Below are 18,978 nucleotides of genomic sequence, written 5' to 3'. Positions count from 1 at the left end.
CAGATAGAGAATGATGTCGGACAGACAGCACATCCCCTTAAAAGGGACACGGAAACAGAATGAATAAAAACAGATCAACATGTAAAACTCAGCAGGTCGTGCAGATTCTGCGGATGAAGAACCCCGTTTCACGTTCTGTCGGATAATAATTCCTATATTTTAGGAAAAAGTTCAAGAATACAGATTTTTTCAACAAAAATAGCGCCTGGAAAAAAATACGCAGCGACAAAGGTCAAATGGAAACGTCTGTGATACAGTGGAAAGCAGGAGCGATTAAATAATAAATGGCACAATGGAGTAAGGCAAAGTGGGTGGTAATCGGGCAATAACATAACAAAGGATGGTCCAGAGGAGGTGTTAGTGGGAATAGCAGAACCATTACCAGACAATGGGAGCGGTGCTTATCATCCGATACGTTGAACCTAATGTTGAGATCAGAAGACTATAACATGCCTACAATATAAGGTGTCCCCGCCTTTTAATCAGACCAGGCAGCTTGGACACCCCGGATTGATATCCTCTCCGCTTGGAATTCGGTAGCCAATGGACTAATTGAAAAGCCAGCTTCTCACATCTTGTCAGCTCTAGAGAAACAGGACGCACTCATATTCAGGGCAGAGGTGGAGATTGACGCTGAATGTATGCTTATCCCCTGTGAGGTGAGCTTATGCGCACAGACAGGAAGACATTCTGGTCAAGTATTGGCCGGAACCAAACACGGGTTTAGTTTATCCAACCAGTCACAGAGCCGAGTACGTCTGAGATACTTTAACTTGACTCAGTTGGTGAGTATCACTTTGCTTTGGGTTTTGGACGCTGTGGGAACATCCGCGCAAAATCACACGTTTTAACATGAAATATGTCTGTTTTCTCACATGTCGAGTTAAAAATGGCGGGGCTCGTCCGGGATTTGGCCTGAGAACTGTCGCATTTCAAATGTGATCATCTCTAAGCGAGAATCATGCGCCTCGACCAACGAGCCGCCAAAGTGAAGAGCGCAGCACTCAGATTCTGATGGTTGTGAGAAAAGATATTAGGCCCCTCGTGCTTGTGCTGCCCCTCAGAGACCTATCTAATTAGTCCACCTCCCCATAGTCCTGCAAATGTTATCCTTTTGACGAATTTATTATTAATTTGAGACATGACATGAGCAAATACAGCATCCATTTCAGTAAAAGGGGAATTTGGTGATGAGGATAAATATGAATGACAATAGGAGCAGGGGTGGGTCAAAGTTGTAATACAACACCGTCGAGGATGGGATTCGAAAAAATCCGTGTCAGAGTACAGTGCAGTAGCAGTATACCGCTTTAACCTCTCGGCCATTTCATCTCTCACTCAGCGCAGCCTCAGCCGTTCAATCTCCTGCTTTTTGTATCCAAACATAAATGATGTGCAAGAAAGTCCACTTCACAGCTTGCTCTGCCCGTGCATGCAGATCGACAATGAAGAAAACGTGCCATTGGATTGTTGAAGCAAGCAGCCTTCCTTCACTTCAGCTGAGTGACTGGAAGTGATGGTTGGTGTTTTGGCAGAATCACAACAAAGAATATAAAATTTCTGGCAGCCAGCTCATTGACCGTGGCAGGATTCGAAGCCGAAATCTTCTGATAACTTCGTGATTATAATGAAAGTCAGACGCCTTAAGCATTAGGCCAAGCGGCCTCTGCCATCAGCGTGCATTGTGTTGTTGGGTATATTGGGAGCAAATTCGGGGCAACTGCATTATCAAGCAGTGGACTCCGGAAAAGATTAGCATATTTCGAGTAAATGAACAGATGCCCTGCGATCTGGGTGTGCACCGGCGCAGGCAACCCCAATGTAAGTGGGAACGCAACATTTTAACAATTCGGTCATTGTAGCTGAAATCATACTCCTTCTCAAACTATACAGGATGACCCGGGTTTATGAGACAATCCGTTTTAAAGGGAAAGATTATGAACGGGAACTGAAAACCAGCCCGTTTAAACAGACAAAGAATGATCCGGGACTGCAAGGACATCCCTTTTACCCAGATGCAGAATGAGCCTGGACTGATAGCAGTTCCCTTTTAAAAGAATAAAGTGAGATTTCTATCTTCCCTGAAAGCAATTGTGCAGTGGGGCTCAGGACTACGCGGGGCAGAGACTGTTATTGAAGCCACAGGTGATAAACAGGCAGGAAGGAGGGAGGGACGTAAAACCAGCCCAGACTGAAAGCCAATTTTTAAATATAGATATATTTAATATTTTAAGAAAATAAATACATTTAATTTTTTTTTTGAATTGAATTTGATTTGTTTTAAATAAATAAATTATCGATTCATAATCCATATATTTTTGATTGAACGATGGCTGTGTGACTGGAAGAATTCCATTGGAAATGAGGAGGTGCAGTCAATAAATACCCAAACACAGGAAGCTCATGGTGGAAGACAAGACACGAGGGAATCTGTGGGCTACAAAGGCGATTTTTAAAGTCGCGTGTGTCTTTCTGCTGGATCTGACAGCAGCTGCTTGTGCTGTGAAAGACGTCATATGTAATGGAGCCCCGTGCAGTCAGAACAGAAAAAGTAAATTTATTTTGTAAGTTAAAAAGTTGGGATTGGATATAAATATACATATATATATATATATATATATATAAAGTCACTCAGTCAGTCATGTCTTGTCTTGTCTTGTCTCGTCTTGTCTTGATTTTATTTTATTTGATTTGAATTTGAAAATAAGGGTGGAGGATATCATCACATCACACAGCCCACACGCAAGCCCTCGATAAAATCGCTATATTTCTAACTTGTGTATTTTCCCTTCATTCAGATGTGGAATAGCAAAATCTCACAGCAGATTCTTCTACCGTCCGAGAGTCCAGGAAAGAGTGTTCAATGAAATCAGAACGGTTTCAAGATGCATGTAATGCATTTTTCTCACATAACAGTAAGATCGCACAGCACGTTTGCACACACACTGGCTTACACAAACACACAAACAAACTAAAATTCCTGCACCCTCTCAAGGCAGGTTTTGAAATTTGAAATTTGAACTCCGGGACAGACAGCACATCGCATTTAAACAGACACAGAATGATGCAGAGCTGATAGCACACCATTTTAAATAGACAGAGAATGATCCCAGACAGACAGCACATCCCATTAAAAGAGACACGGAAACAGAATGAATAAAAACAGATAAATATATAAAACACAGCAGCTCGTGCAGATTCTGTGGATGAAGAGCCCGGTTTCACGTTCTGTCGGATAATCATTCCGATATTTTAGGAAAAAGATCAAGATTACAGATTTTTCAACAAAAATAGCGCCTGGAAATAATACGCAGCGAGAAAGGTCAAATGGGAACGTCTGTGATACAGTGGAACGCAGCAGTGATTACATAATAAATGGCACAATGGAGAAAGGCAAAGTGGGTGGTAATCGGGCAAGAACGTATCAAAGGATGGTCCAGAGGAGGTGTTAGTGGTAACAGCAGAACCATTACCAGACAATGGGAGTGCTGCTTATCACCCGATACGTTGAACCTAATGTTGAGGCCAGAAGACTATAACATGCCTACAATGTAAGGTGCCACGGCCTTTTAATCAGACCAGGAAGCTTGGCCAGCCCGGATTGATTTCCTGTCCGCTCTGAATTCGGCAAACAAGGGACTAATTCAAAAGCTAGCTTCTCTCATCTTTTCAGCTCTAGAGAAACAAGACGCTCTCATATTCAGGGCAGAGGTGGAGATTGACACTGAATGTATCCTTATCCCAATTGAGGTGAGCTGATGCGCAGAGACAGGAAGATATACTGATCAATTATTGGCTGGAACTAAACACGGGTTTAGGTTAGCCAACGAGTCACAGAGCCGAGTACCTCTGAGATACTTTAACTTTACTCAGTTGTGTGAGTTTCACTTTGCTCTGGGATTTGGATGCTGTGGGAACAATCGCCGCAAAATCACATGTTTTAATGTGAAATATGTCTGTTTTCTCACATGTCAAGCGGCTGTGAGGAGCGGAACTTTGAAAAAAAAATGGCGGGGCTCGTTCAGGATTTGGCCCGAGACCTGTCGCATTTCAAATGTGATCATTCCGAAGCGAGAATCATACCCCGAGACCAACGAGCCGCCGACAGTGCAGAGCGCAGCTCTCAGATTCTGACGGTAGTGAGAAAATATGTTCGGTCCATCGTGCTTGTGCTGTCACTCAGAGACCTATCGAATAAGTCCCGCTCTGCGTCGTCTTACAAACGTTATCCATTTGACGAATATATTATTAATTTGAGATATGACATGATCAAAGTGCAGCATCCTTGTCAGTGAAAGGGAAATTCGGCGATGATGTTAATGTGATTGACAAAGTGACCAGGGGAGTCAACGCTGAGCACAAACACGATGAGGATGAGATTCGAACCCCTTGGTGCAGAACAAAATTGATTAGTCGTCCATCGCCTTAGTTCTCGGCCACCTCGTCTCTTATTCAACCAAGCGTTAGCCTTTCAATCTCCTGCTTTTTGTAACCCAACAGAATTAAGGTGCAAGAAAGTCCACTTCACAACTTGCTCTGCCCGTGCATGCAGATCGTCAATGATGAACACGTGCCATTTGATTCTTAAAGCAAACAACCTTCCTTTACTTCAGGTGAGTGACTCGAAAAGACGGTTGTTTTTTCGGCAGAATTGCAACAAATATAAAATTTCACGCAGCGAGTTAATTGACCGCGGCAAGACACGAATCTGCAATGTTTTGATAAGTTCGCGGTTATAATCGAAGTCAGACGTCGTATCCATTAGACCACGCGGCCGCTGCCACCATCATACAATGTGTTGTTGTGTATATTGCGAGCAAAATCAAGGAGTGGATTTAGGAAAAGATGAGCATATTTCGAGTAAATGAACTGATGTACTGCGATCTCGGTGCGCACAGGCGCAGGCAACCCCAATGTAAATTGGAACACAACAGTTTAACAATTCGGTCATTGCAGCTGAAGTCATACTCCTTCTCAAACTATACAGGATGACCTGGGTTTATGAGTAAATCCGTTTTAAAGGGAAAGATTATGAACCGGAACTGACAACCAGCCCTTTTAAACAGATACAGAATGATCGGGGACTGCAAGGACATCCCTTTTACCCAGATGCAGAATGACCCTTGACTGACTGCAGTTCCCTTTTAAAAGAATAAAGTGAGATCTCTATCATCCCTGAAGGCAATTGTGGTGTGGAGCTCAGGACCACGCGGGACAGAGACGGTTAATTAAGTCACAGGTGATAGACAGGCAGGTAGGAGGGAGGGACGGAAAACCAGCCCAGTCTGACAGCCAATTTACAAATATATATATATTAAACTACTTAAGAAAATAAATACATTTAATTTTTAATTAAAAAAAATTTAATTTGATTTGTTTTAAATAAATAAATAATTGATTCATAATCTCAATATTTTTTGATTGAACGAAGGCTGTGTGACTGGAAGAATTTCCTTTGGAAATGAGGGGGTGCCTCTTATCAACAAAGGCAGACATTGATGTGGAGATTCAGCATCGCCACCAGTGATCCAGTGCAGCCTTCGGCCGCCTGCGAAAAAGACTGTTTGAAGACCAGGCCCTCAAATCTACCACCAAACTCATGGTCTACAGGGCTGTAATAATACCCGCCCTCCTGTATGGGTCTGAGGCATGGACGATGTGCAGAAGGAACCTCAGGTCGCTGGAGATATATCACCAACGATGTCTCCGCAAGATCCTGCAAATCTCTTGGGAGGACAGGCGCATCAACATCAGTGTCCTCGACCAGGGTAACATCCCAGTATTGAAGCACTGACCACACTCGATCAGCTTCGCTGGGCAGGCCACATAGTACGCACGCCAGATGTGAGACTCACTGAGCAATGCTTTATGCGGAGCTTCTTCATGGTAAACGAGCCAAAGGAGGACAGCGTAAACGTTATAAGGACACCCTCAAAGCCTCGCTGGTAAAGTGCGACATCACCACTGACACCTGTGAGACTCTGGCCGCAGATCGCCCGAGGTTGAGAAAATCCATCAGGGAGGGCTTTGAGCTCTTTGAGGCTCGATGCAAGGAGCATGAAGAGCCCAGGCGCACGCAGCAGAAGGAGCGTGGGGCAAACCAGCCCTACCGACCCCTTGCCCTGACGAATGTCTGTCCCACCTGTGAAAGGGTCTGTAGCTCTCGTATCGGACTGCTCAGCCATCAATGAATTCACTTTGGGAGTGGAAGCAATCCTCCATAGGACCCCTGGACCTGATGGCTTATATCCTGTGGATACAACCAATGCATCCATAGGATATAAGCCATCAGGTCCAGCGGACTTGTCCGCCTTTAGTCCCATTATTTTACCTCATACTACTTCATTAGTGATAATGATAGTATTAAGTTCCTCCCTCCATATAGCCCTTGGATTATCCGCTATTTGGATGTTTTTACTGACTTCTACCGTGAGAACTGAAACAAAATATTTGTTCAAAGTCTCTGCCATTTCCCTGTTCTCCATTATTAATTCCCCAGTCTCATCCTCCAGGAGACGAACATTTACTTTAGCCACACTTTTCATTTTTACATACCTGTAGAAACTCTTACTATCTGTTTTTATATTTCGTTCAAGTTAACATTCATAATATACCCTCTTTTAATCATATTTTTAGTCGTTCTTTGCTGGATTGTAAAAATGTCCCAATCCTCTGGACTCGCACGAGTGGATGATTGGCTGAGCGTGACGGAACAGGTGGCCTAAAATTTGCTGCAAAATAATTCAGAACACTTGCACCTCAAATGACCTACAAACAGAGCGGATTACGTGTCAATGCCTACAGCTACTGATTCATTGTGAACAGGGCTCGAACTTACTCAGAAGCAATTCGATTACATTCCTAATCCAATGATTTAACCACCCAGCCAAGGCAGCTAGCAGGTCGCATTTTTTGAAATACACACTGAATGAAGCAGCACTGAGAGCGCAACCCTTTTAAACAGATAAAGACTTATCCTAGACTGACAGTGCAACAACTTGATGTCGCTGTATTGCACAATAGAGAGCGGGAATGGATGAATCGCTTTCGGCGGGAATTAAATGATGTACTCCCTGCTTGTCTCAGCTAACCAGCTCGTTGTTCAAGGGGTATGATTGTCACTTATATAGGGAAAATAATGGAACCCTTACTAATGGAGTAAATAGAAGAACATCTCGAAACCAAAAGTATAAAAATGAATAATCAGCATGGATTTCAACAGGGAAAGTCCTGTGGACCAAACTCATAATTTTTGAAGAGGTTATAGAGAGGGTAGACATTGATCATGCAATAAGTGTAATGTATCTAGATTTTGAAACGACCCTCGCTATGAAACCCAATAATAGGCTGCTAAGCAACGTCAGGGTATAAGCAGCAGAATGCATAGCGAGCTATCTTCAACACTGAAATCAAGATTGGAGGTAAAAGGCAGATATTAATATTGGCAGAAGATGGGTAGTGGTGTTCCAAAAGGATCAATGCCGGAACCACTATTTCACAATTTATATTAACGATTTAGAATTTGGAACTAAATACAGAATTTCCAAATTTGGCAATGATACCAAATTGGCGGAAATTTATACTGAGGAGGACTGCAACAAATTAAGGACAACATTAATAAACAAGCAGAATGGGCATATAATTTTCAATTAAGTTCCACACACATACATGTGAGGTATTACATTTTGGTGGGAAGAATATTGAGGTCACTTATTACTTGGCGCCAACGACTCTAGGTGTGGTAGAGGAACAATAGGATCTCTGAGTACAATTACACAAATCACAAAAATTGTGACAGAGTTTAGCAAGGAAAGATAAAGGTAACTAAGCAGTGGACTTTATTTCAAGTGGTATAGAATTGCATAATAGGAAGGTTATGCTAAACCTATATTGAACCGCGGTTAGACCACACTGAGAGTACTGCATGCAGTTCTGGTCATCCTATTATAAAGATGATATAGAGGCACTTGGGAGGGTGCAGAGAAGAATTACACGGATGCTACCAGAAATGGAAGGTTATTCATAAGTGGAAATAATAAACAAGCTGGGTCTCTTTTCTCTTGAAGATTGATCTATAGGGGTGACCTAATAGATTTATATAACATTATGAAAGATTTTGATAGAGTGTTTACAGAGAGAATGTTTTCACATGTGGGGAAGAGCATAACTGGAGTCCTCCAATATAAGATAGTCATCTAGAAATCCAGAAATCAAATAGAGAATTCAGAAGCAACTTCTTTCTGGAAAGAGTAATGAGAATGTGGAACTGAAAACGTAGGAGTGGTTCAAGCGACTAGTATAGATACATTTAAGGAGAGGCTATACAAGCATATGAGGTAGAAAGGAATAGATACCTATGCTGATAGATTTAAATCAAGAAAGACTCCAGAATATTCGAGTGGAACATAAACGCTAGCATGGTCAGAATAGCCAGAATGGCAGTATACGCTATGCTGTCCGCTGTAAGCCTACTTAATTTAGTTATCTGCAGGATTATGCAGTGGATTCAATGATAAGCTCTCTGAGTATAGGTATGAGTGTCTGGGTCACTGTAAGAGCTTTCTGTTTCTGTGTAATAGTTTCTGGGTCTCTTTAGGTGCTGTCTGGGTCTGTGTTGCAGCTGCCTGTGTCAGATTTTGAGCTGACTGTATCTGTTTAAGTGTTGTCCGGGTTTGTGTAGGAGCGTCGGGGTTTGTGTTGCAGCTCCATGTTTCAGGTTTGGAGCTGACTGGGTCTGTGCAAGAGTTGTTTCTGTTTGTGCCGGAGAGTCTGCGTCTGTGTTGGAGTGTGTCTGTCTGTGGTTTATCTCCCTCGGTCAGTGTGGTTCTGCATTGAGCCTTTTATTCAGTACCGGTGCGGTCTTGATCTTTAAATGAGGTGTCTGCATCTCCGAAGCGAGCTGTGTGGCTCGGTGAAAGAGCAGTCTGGTCCTTTCTCGAAACAGTCTGCGCCCGTGTAAGGACTGCTTTTATCTGTGTCGGAGCTCTTGGATCTGTGTTGGTGATGCCTTGGCCAGGGTAGAGCTGTCTATGTCTGTGTAGGAGGGAATTATTCTGTCTCGGAGATCCCTATGTCTCTGAACGGAGCTGTATGGGTTTGTGTAGGAAAGTTTGTGCCTGTGCTGTTAATCCGTGCTTCCATGTAGCACCTGCCTGGTTCTGCACAGGAGCTGCCTGCTTTCGCGAAGGAAATGACAGTGTCTCTGTCGAAGCTCTCTGGAAATGTGTTGGTATTGTCCGCGGCTGATGAGGACATGTTTGCTCCTGTGTAGGTGATGCGGGGTCTCTGAAAGGAACTGTCTGAGTCTGTACACAAGCATTTCGATGCTGTGTATGCGATTTGCCTGTCTGCACAGGAGTGTATGGATCTGTGCAGTAATGTCTGACTCGGTGTAGGATCAGTACTCTTCTGTACGGGAGCTGCCTGGGTCTGTTTCGCCGCTGTCTGGGTCGGTGCAGGAAAAGTTTGGATCTGTAAAGGTAGATTGTGGTACTGTGTCGGAAGATTGTGAATCTGTGAAGGTCGAGTCTGGGACTGTGAAAGAGCCGTCTGAATATGTGTTGCAGCTGTCTGGCTCTGTGAAGGAATATTCTGGGGCTGTGAAAGTACAGAGAAATCTAGAAATCCACAGCGCTGAAGGTGGCCACTTCGGCCCATAGTATACATGCCAGCCGACAAAGAGCCACAAGGCCCTTTGATCAACAACCCTGAAGGCTATATATGAACCTGTGAAGTCTGACAATGGCGGAAAGATAAAGAACGCCCAACCCAATAAGTCCGCCCCACACAACTTCTACACCCCTTGCACCGAAAAATTATACACACCACTCAACCCGAGCCATGCGAACGCATGGGAGAAGCAAAAAAGCAGAAAAGAAAACAGGCTAATTGTGGGAAAAAAATCTGTTAAAATTCCTCTCCATCTACGCGATCAAAATTAGTCCAAGAGATCAACTTGGTCGTGTTGGAATCCCGGCAGTACTTACCATCGTATCTGCGTCAGCCAACAAAAGTTTATCCAACCTAATCCCACTAACCAGCTCTCGGTCCGTAACTCTGCTGGTGACAGCAAGGACATTGGTTGGTTGGGCCGCTGCTGGACTACTGTGTGCAGTTCTGGTCACCACATTTAAAAAAAAAAGATGTGATTGCGCTGGAAAGGGTACTGAGGAGATTTACAAAAAAAGTTGCCTGGACTGGAGAATTTTGGTGCTGAGGAAAGATTGGAAATGCTGAGTCTGTTTTCTTTGGACCAGAGGAGGCTGAGGGGAGACTATATTGAGGTGCATAACTTTATGAGAGCCTTAGATAGAGTTGGTAGGAAGGTCCTGTTTCCCTTTGCAGAGTGGTCAACAACCAGGGGGAATCGATTTAAACTAATATCGGGGTGGACCAATTCCCCTATCTCGGGCGCCTCCTATCAACAAGAGCAGGCATTGATGATGAGATCCAACACCGCCTCCAGTGTGCCAGTGCAGCCTTCGGCCTCCTGAGGAAAAGAGTGTTTGAAGATGGGTCCCTCAAAGCTTTCACCAAGCTCGTGGTCTACAAGGCTGTAGTAATACCCGCCTCCTGTGTGGCTCAGGGATGTGGACTATGTACAGAAAACACCTCATGTCGCTGGAGAAATGCCACCAGCGATGTCTCCCTAAGATCCTGCATATCCCCTGGCAGGACAGATGCGCAAACATTCGCGTCCTCGTCCAGGACATCATCCCCAGCATTGCAGCACTTTCCACACTTGGTCAGCTCCGCTGGGCAGGCCATATGCCACACACGAGACTGCCAGAGCAAGCGCTCTTCTCAGAACTCGTCCACGGCAAGTGAGCCAAAGGCGGACAGAGGAAACGTAACAAAGAGACCCTCAAAGCCTCCCTGATAAAGTGTGGCATCCCCACTGTGACCTGGGAGTCCTTGGCCATGGATCGCCCGAAATGAAGGAAGTGCCTGCGGGAGTGTGCTGAGCTCATCGAGTATCGTCGCCGAGAGCATGCAGAAATCAGGTGCAGGCAGCGGAAGGAGCTGCGGCAAACCAGGCTCCCTGCCAATCCTTTCCCTCAACGACAGTCTGTCTGACCTGTGACAGAGAATGTGGTTCCCGTATTGAACTGTACAGCCATCTAAGAACACATGCTAAGAGTGGAAGCAAGTCCACCTCGATTCCGAAGGACTGCCTATGATGATGATTTAGGGGGAGGGTTAGACGAGCTGTGAGGATAAATGTCTTTACCCAGGGCGTCATGGTAATCGGGAACTCAAAGCCTCAATGCGGCAGAAATCCTCACACATTTTAAAAATACTTGGATGCCACTTAAATTGCTTTAACCCATAGGACGCACTTAGAGCTGGGAAGTGGGAATTAGGCTGGAAAGCTCTTGATCGGTCTCCTCGGGAACTATTGGCTGAAATGGCCTCCTTCCAGGCTGTACATTTTTGCTTTTCCTACACAATAAAGTGATCACATTTTAAAAGTAATTAATTTGCTCTGAACTGCTTTGGGAAGTGCTGTGGTGAAAGTCGCTATAGGAATGCTATCATTTTAATGTAAAAGTGCCATAAGAAAGTACATGGCATGAAGACCAGTTCTCTCACTCGGTTAGTGCTTGGCGTTACTAACGCCAAATTGGCGAGTTCGAACCCATTACGTGCCATTTATTTTATTTTTGGTGGTGCGGTTGGGCTGCAAGTATTTTAGAGCAGCTTTAACATTCAGGGACGAAACTCACACCAAACCTGTAATACTTTGAAGCAATGCTGCAAAACATTAGTTCTGCCGAGAGCTGGTGGCCCTGCCGAGTGTTTCCAGCATTAAATGAACAATTCCATATCCTCCGGGGATTTGTGACTTCTCGGATTTCAATCAGTGAAAGGCTCACTGCCGCTGATTGGTTTGTAGTGCAAAGTATGGAACTGATCTAAATAGAATTCCACTGCGTAATCCCTCATTATAAGAACATAAGAATTAGGAACAAGAGTAGGCCATCTCGCCCCTCGAGCCTGATCCGCCACACAACAAGATCATGGCTGATCTGGCAGTGGACTCAGCTCCACTGACCCGCCCGCTCCCCGTAACCCTTAATTTCCTTATTGGTTAAACATGTAACTATCTGTGATTTGAATACATTCAATGAGCTAGCCTCAACTGCTTGCTTGGGCAGAGAATTCCACAGATTCACAACTCTCTGGGAGCGGAAATTCCTTCTCAACTCGGTTTAAAATTGGCTCCCCCGTATTTTGAGGCTGTGCCCCCTAGTTCTAGTCTCCCCAACCAATGGAAACAACCCCCCTGCCTCTATTTTGTCTATCCCTTTCATTATTTTAAACGTTGCTTTCAGATCACCCCTCATCCTTCTGAACTCCAACGAGTAAAGACACAGTCTACGCAATCTATCATAATAAGGTAACCCCCTCATCTCCGGAATCAGCCTAGTGAATCGTCTCTGTACCCCCTTCAAAGCTAATATATACTTCCTAAAGAAAGGTGATCAAAACTGCACGCAGTACTCCAGGTGCGTCCTCAACAATATCCTGTACAGTTGCAGAAGGACCTCCCTGTTTTATACTCCATCCCTCTCGCAATGAATGCCAACATTCCATTCGCCTTCCTGATTACTTGCTGCACCTGCAAACTAACATTTTGGGATTCATGCACAAGGACCCCCAGGTCCCTCTGCATGTTGTAATTTCTCCCTATTCAAATAATATTCCCTTTTACTGTTTTTTTTCCCCAAGGTGGATGACCTCACACTTTCCGACATTGTATTCCATCTGCCAAACCTTAGCCCATTCGCTTAACCTATCTAAATCTCTGTGCAGCCTCTCTGTGTCCTCTACACAATCCGCTTTCCCACGAATCTTTGTGTCATCTGCAAATTTTGTTCCACGACACTCTGTCCCCTCTTCCAGGTCATCTATGTATATTTTAAACAGTTGTGGTACCAGCACCGATCTCTGTGGCACACCACTAACCACCGTTTTCCAACCCGAAAAGGACCCATTTATCCCGACTCTCTGCTTTCTGTTAGACAGCCAAATTTCTAACATTGCTAATCCATTTCCTATGACTCCACGTACCTTTATCTTCTGCAGTAACCTTTTGTGTGGCACCTTATCGAAAGCCTTTTGGAAATCTAAATACACCACATCCATCGGTATACCTCTATCCACCATGCTCGTTATATCCTCAAAGAATTCCAGTAAATTATTTAAACATGCTTTCCCCTTCCTGAATTCATGTTGCGTCTGCTTGATTGTGCTATTCCTATCTAGATGTCCCACTATTTCTTCCTTAATGATAGTCTCAAGCATTTTCCCCACAACAGATGTTAAACTAACAGGCCTATAGTTACCTGCCTTTTGTCTGCCCCCCTTTTTAAAAAGAGGCGTTAGATTTGCAGCTTTTTAATTCGCTGGTACCTCCCCAGAGTCCAGAGACTTTTGGTAGATTATAACGAATGAATTTGCTCGAACGTCTGCCATCTCTTTTAAAACCCTGTGATGCATTTCATCAGGACCAGAGGACTTCTCTATCTTGAGTGCTATGAGCCTGTCCAGCACTACCCCCCGAGTGATAGTGATTATCTTAAGCTCCTTCCTTCCCATATTCCCGTGACCAGCAATTTTTGGCATGGTTTCTGTGTGTTCCACTGTGAAGACCGAAGCAAAATAATTGTTTGAGGTCTCAGCCATTTCCACATTTCCCATTATTAAATCCCCCTTCTCATCTTCTAAGGGACCAACATTTACTTTAGTCACTCTTTTCCGTTTTATATATCAGTAAAAGATTTTACTAACTATTTTTATGTTTTGTGCAAGTTTACCTCCGTAATCAATCTTTCCTTTCTTTATTGCTTTATTCGTCATTCCCAATCTGCTACTTTCCCACTAACGTTGGCCACCTTATACGCATTGGTTTTTATTTTGATACTCTCCTTTATTTCCTTGGTTATCCATGGCTGGTTATCCCTTCTCTTACCGCCCTTCTTTTTCACTGGAATATATTTTTGTTGAGCACTATGAAAGAGCTCCATAAAAGTCCTCCACTGTTCTTCAATTGTGTCACCGTTTAGTCTGTGTTTCCAGTCTATTTTAGCCAACTCTGCCATCATCCCACTATAGTCACCTTCGGTTAATCATAGTACGCTCGTTTGAGACACTATTTCCTCACCCTCAATCTGGATTACAAATTCAACGATACTGTGATCACTCATTCTGAGAGGATCTATTAGTGAGAGATCGTTTATTATTCCTGTCTCATTACACAAGACCATATCTAAGATAGCTTGCTCCCTTGCATGTTCTGTAACATACTGTTCTAAGAAACAATCCCGTATGCATTCTATGAATTCCTCCTCAAGGCCACCCAGTGCGATTTGATTTGACCAATCGATATGTAGGTTAAAATCCCCCATGATTACTGCCGTTCCTTTTTCACATGCCTCCATTATTCCCTTGGTTATTGCCCGCCCCACCATTAAGCTTTTATTTGCGGGCCTATAAACTACGCCCACCAGTGACTTTCTCCCCTTACTATCTCTAATCTCCACCCACAATGATTCAACATTTTGTTCATTAGAGCCAATATCGTCTCTCACAACTGCCCTGATATCATCCTTTATTAACAGAGCTACCCCACCTCTTTTCCCTTCTTGTCTACCTTTCCGAATTGTCAGATACCGCTGTATGTTTAATTCCCTGCCATGGCCAACCTGCAACGTTTCTGTAATGGCCACCAAATCATACCCATTTATGATGATTTGTGCCGTCAACTCATTTACTTTATTTCGAATGCTGCGTGCGGTTAGGTAGAGTGTTTTAATACTAGTTTTTAAAACATGATTTTTAGTTTTGACCCCTCCTGCAGCCCCTTCATATTCATACATATTGTCCCTCCCTATCACCTTGTCGTTTACACTTACCCCAGTGCTAGTCTACTCTGTTGCCTCCTGCTTTTTGCATTATTTCTTGGGGTCCTGTGATTTGAGCTCTCACCCACTCAAACTAGCTCAGAGCCCTCTCCTGTGTTCCGAATACTCCTCGCATTGCGGCACCGAGATGTCATGCTTGCCTTTCCATTACACTTTGACGCATTAGAATGTTGCTGTCCATTAGTCTGCTGCAAACTGCAGGGGCCACGTCGCTTAATGGATAAGGCATCTACTTTGATGGAAACACTGATGTTATCAGAAAATTGGAACGTCAAAAGCTGCCGTGGTCATTTTGGCAAAACTTATTCATCTTTATAAAACCAAACTACGTTCGCACTCATTAACTAAAGATGAGTTCCTCCCAAACAATGCACTGATCTTTATTAAAAGGCACTTTTTCATTCTGTGTATATTGCTCACTGATTTTTGGAGGTAGTTTCCAACAAACCAACAATTAATACCGATCAACTATCAACGTTTCCAGTTCGAACAACAGCTTCGCGTCAATCAGTGTAATAAAGAGCCGTGGATGGAATTGTGGTCAGATTCCAATGAGATCCCCGTGAGTCGATAAAAAAAGAGCATTTGTAGAATCGCTGCGAGCAGGGTTCGAATTTGCGCAGGGAAAGCCCCATTGGATTTCGAGTCCAACGCCTTAACCACTCGGCCATCGCAGCTACACAGTAGGGGTGCTTTAATAGTCGAATCGTTGGTGCAATTTATCAGTGAGACCGCCTGCATGCTTGCCCTGTTGTATCTCGCAGACGATGTGAAAATTAAATCGTAGAATCACAGAATCTTACAGCAAAGAAGGAAAAATTTCGGTCAGAACTGAAATAATTTACATTTCACGAAAAACTGAAAAGTCTGGAGAGCTTCTTTCTCGAAAAACAAGTGAGATAAATTTTCACATTATGAAGGTATTTGATCGAGTTGATGTGGAGAAAATGTTTGCTATTGTGCAGGAGTTCAGAACGGGAGGTCACTGATCAACTCAGTAGACAATTCAAGAGCAACTTATTTACCAAAGAGTGGTTAGAATGTGGAAGATGCTACACGAGCAGTAGTTGAGGCGAATAGCACAGATTCATTTTAAAGGGATTACCTCAGCACATGACTGAGAAAGCAATAGAACAATATGCTGATAGGATCAAGTGAAGTAGGGTAGTGTGCAGCATTAACTCTAGCAACACCAGTTAGGTGCAATTGGCTCTTTCTGTGATGCAATCTCTACATAACGTTAAGTAACACACATGTTAAACAACAACAACTTATACATAATTAGCACCTTGAAATTAGCGAAACGTCCAAGGCGCTTCACAAGAGTCTTATGCGATACAAATTTGACACCGAGCCACGAAATACAAATTAGCGCAGGTGATAAAAGATTGGTCAACCAGGTATGCTTGATAATGAGGAAGAAAGCTGTAGATTGCAGGAAGATATCAAAGAACTGGTCAGGGGTTTAATGGAATTCAACCCGGAGAAGTGTTAGATAAAGCATTTGGGGAGTACTTATAGGGAAAGCGAATAAACATTAAATAAGTGTAGAGGTGCAAATGACCTTGGAGTGCATGTGCACAGAATCCTTGACGGTAGCAGAGCAGGTAGATAAGATGCTTGTGAAGGATAGACAGAAAGGAAAAGGAGGCGGGGTGACATTGCTGGTTAAAGAGGAAATTAATGCAATGATAAGGAGGGACATTAGCTTGGATAGTTTGGAAGCGGTATGGGGGGAGCTGCAGTACACCAAATGGCAGAAAACGCTAGTGGGAATTGTGTACAGACCTCCAAACAATAGTAGTGATGTTGGGGACAGCATCAAACAAGAAATAAGGGATGTGTGCAATAAAGGTACAGCAGTTACCATGGGCGACTTTAATCTATATATTGATTGGGCTAACCTAACTGGAGGACGATTTCCTGGAGTATATTAGGGATGGTTTTCCAGACCAATATGTCGAGGAACCACCGAGAGAGATGGCCATCGTAGACTAGGTGATGTGTAATGAGAAGGGACTAATTCGCAATCTTGTTGTGCGAGGCCCCTTGGGGAAGAGTGACCATAACATGGTAGAATTCTTTCGAAGATGGAGAGTGACACATTTAATTCATAAACTAGGGACCTAAACTTTAGGAAAGGTAATTTCATGGTATGAGGCGTGAATTGGCTAGAATAGACTCGCAAATGATACTTAAAAGGTCGACGGTGGATAGGCAATGGCAAACATTTAAAGACCACATGGATGAACTTCAACAATTGTACATCCCTGTCTGGATTCAAAATACAACAGGGAAGATGGCTCAACCGTGGCTAACAAGGGAGATTAAGGATAGTATTAATCCAAAGAAGAGTTATATAAATTGGCCAGAAAAATCAGGAAACCTGAGGACTGGAAGAAATTTAGAATTCAGCCAAGGAGGACTAAGGGTTTCGTTTGGAGGGGGAAAAAAGAGTACGAGACGAAGCGTGCCCGAAGCATAAAAAATGACTGCCAAAGCTTCTATATATATGTGAAGAGAAAAAGATGAGTGAAGTCAAACGTAGGTCCCTTGCAGTCGGATTCAGGTGAATTCATAATGGGGAACAAAGGAAAGGCAGACGAATTGAACAAATACTTTGGTTCTGTCTTCACGACGGAAGACACAAATAACCTTCTGGATGTACTAGGGGACCGAGGGTCGAGTGCGAAGGAGGAACTGAAGGATATGCTGATTAGGTGGGAAATTGTGTTGGGGAAATTGATGGGATTGAAGGCCGATAAATCCCCGGGGCCTGATAGTCTGCATTCCAGAGTACTAAAGGAAGTGTCCCGAGAAATAGTGGATGCATTCGTGATCATTTTCCAACATTCTATCGACTCTGGATCAGTTCCCATGGACTGGAGGGTTGGTAATGTAACAGCACTTTTTAAAAACGGAGGGAGAGAGAAAATGGGTAATTATAGATCGGTTAGCCTGACATCAGTCATGGGGAAAATGTTGGAATCAATTATTAAAGATGAAATCGCAGCGCATTTGGAAAGCAGTGACAGGGTCAGTCCAAGATTGCATGGATTTATGAAGGGAAAATAAAGCTTGACGAATCTTCCAAAATTTTCTGAATATGTAACTTGCAGAGTGGACAAGGGAGAACCAATGGATATGGTGTATTTGGACTTTCAAAAGGCTTTAGATAAGTTCCCACACAAGAGATTTGTGTGCAAAATCAAAGCACATAATATTGGGGGTAATCTACTTACGTGGATAGAAACATAGAAACAAAGAAAATAGGTGCAGGAGTAGGCCATTCGGCCATTCGAGCCTACACCGGCATTCAGTCAGATCATGGCTGACCATTCCTTTAGTACCGCTGTCCTGCTGTCTCTCCATACCCCTTGAGCCCCTTAACCGTAAGGGCCATATCTAACTCCCTCTTTAATATATCCAATGAACTGGCATCAACAACTCTCTGCGTCAGGGAATTCCACAGGTCAACAACTCTCTGAGTGAAGAAGTTTCTCCTCATCTCAGTCGTAAATGGCCTGCCCCTTATCCTAAGACTATCTCCCCTGGTTCTGGACATCCCCAATATCGAGAACATTCTTCCCACATCTAACCTGTCCAGTCCCCTCAGAATCTTATATGTTTCTATGAGATCCTCTCTCATCCTTCTAAACACCAGTGAATAAAGGCCCAATTGATCTAATCTCTCCTCATATGACAGCCCAGCCATCCCTGGAATCAGTCTGGTGAACCTTCGCTGCACTCCCTCAATAGCAAGAACGTCCTTCCTCAGACTAGGAGACCAAAACTGAACACAATATTCCAGGTGAGGCCTCATTAAGGCCCTGTACAACTGCAGTAAGACTTCCCTGCTCCTATATTCAAATCCCCTAGCTACGAAGGCCAACATACCATTTGCCTTCTTTACCACCTCCTGTACCTGCGTAACCACTTTCAGTGACTGATGAACCAAGACACCCAGGTCTCGCTGCACCTCCCCTTTTTCTAGTCTGCCAACATTCAGATAATATTCTGCCTTCGTGTTTTTACCTCCAAAATGGATAAC

The 18,978-nt window shown here is 43.7% G+C and overlaps 1 non-coding gene and 1 pseudogene across 1 annotated transcript; both read right to left on the bottom strand.

Moving 5' to 3' along the window:
- The window catches only part of LOC139250748 (histone H2B 1.2-like), a 156,291-nt pseudogene that overhangs the window by 8,519 nt on the left and 128,794 nt on the right, over positions 1–18,978 (bottom strand).
- trnas-cga (transfer RNA serine (anticodon CGA)) lies at positions 15,522–15,604 on the bottom strand. Its single transcript has one exon. It is a non-coding gene; the product is annotated as a tRNA-Ser (tRNA).

Source organism: Pristiophorus japonicus, unplaced genomic scaffold (genome assembly GCF_044704955.1).
Source record: "Pristiophorus japonicus isolate sPriJap1 unplaced genomic scaffold, sPriJap1.hap1 HAP1_SCAFFOLD_42, whole genome shotgun sequence".
NCBI lineage: Eukaryota > Metazoa > Chordata > Chondrichthyes > Pristiophoridae > Pristiophorus > Pristiophorus japonicus.
The sequence above is the reverse complement of the archived record's forward strand: the minus strand, read 5'-3'. Positions and strand labels throughout refer to the sequence as shown.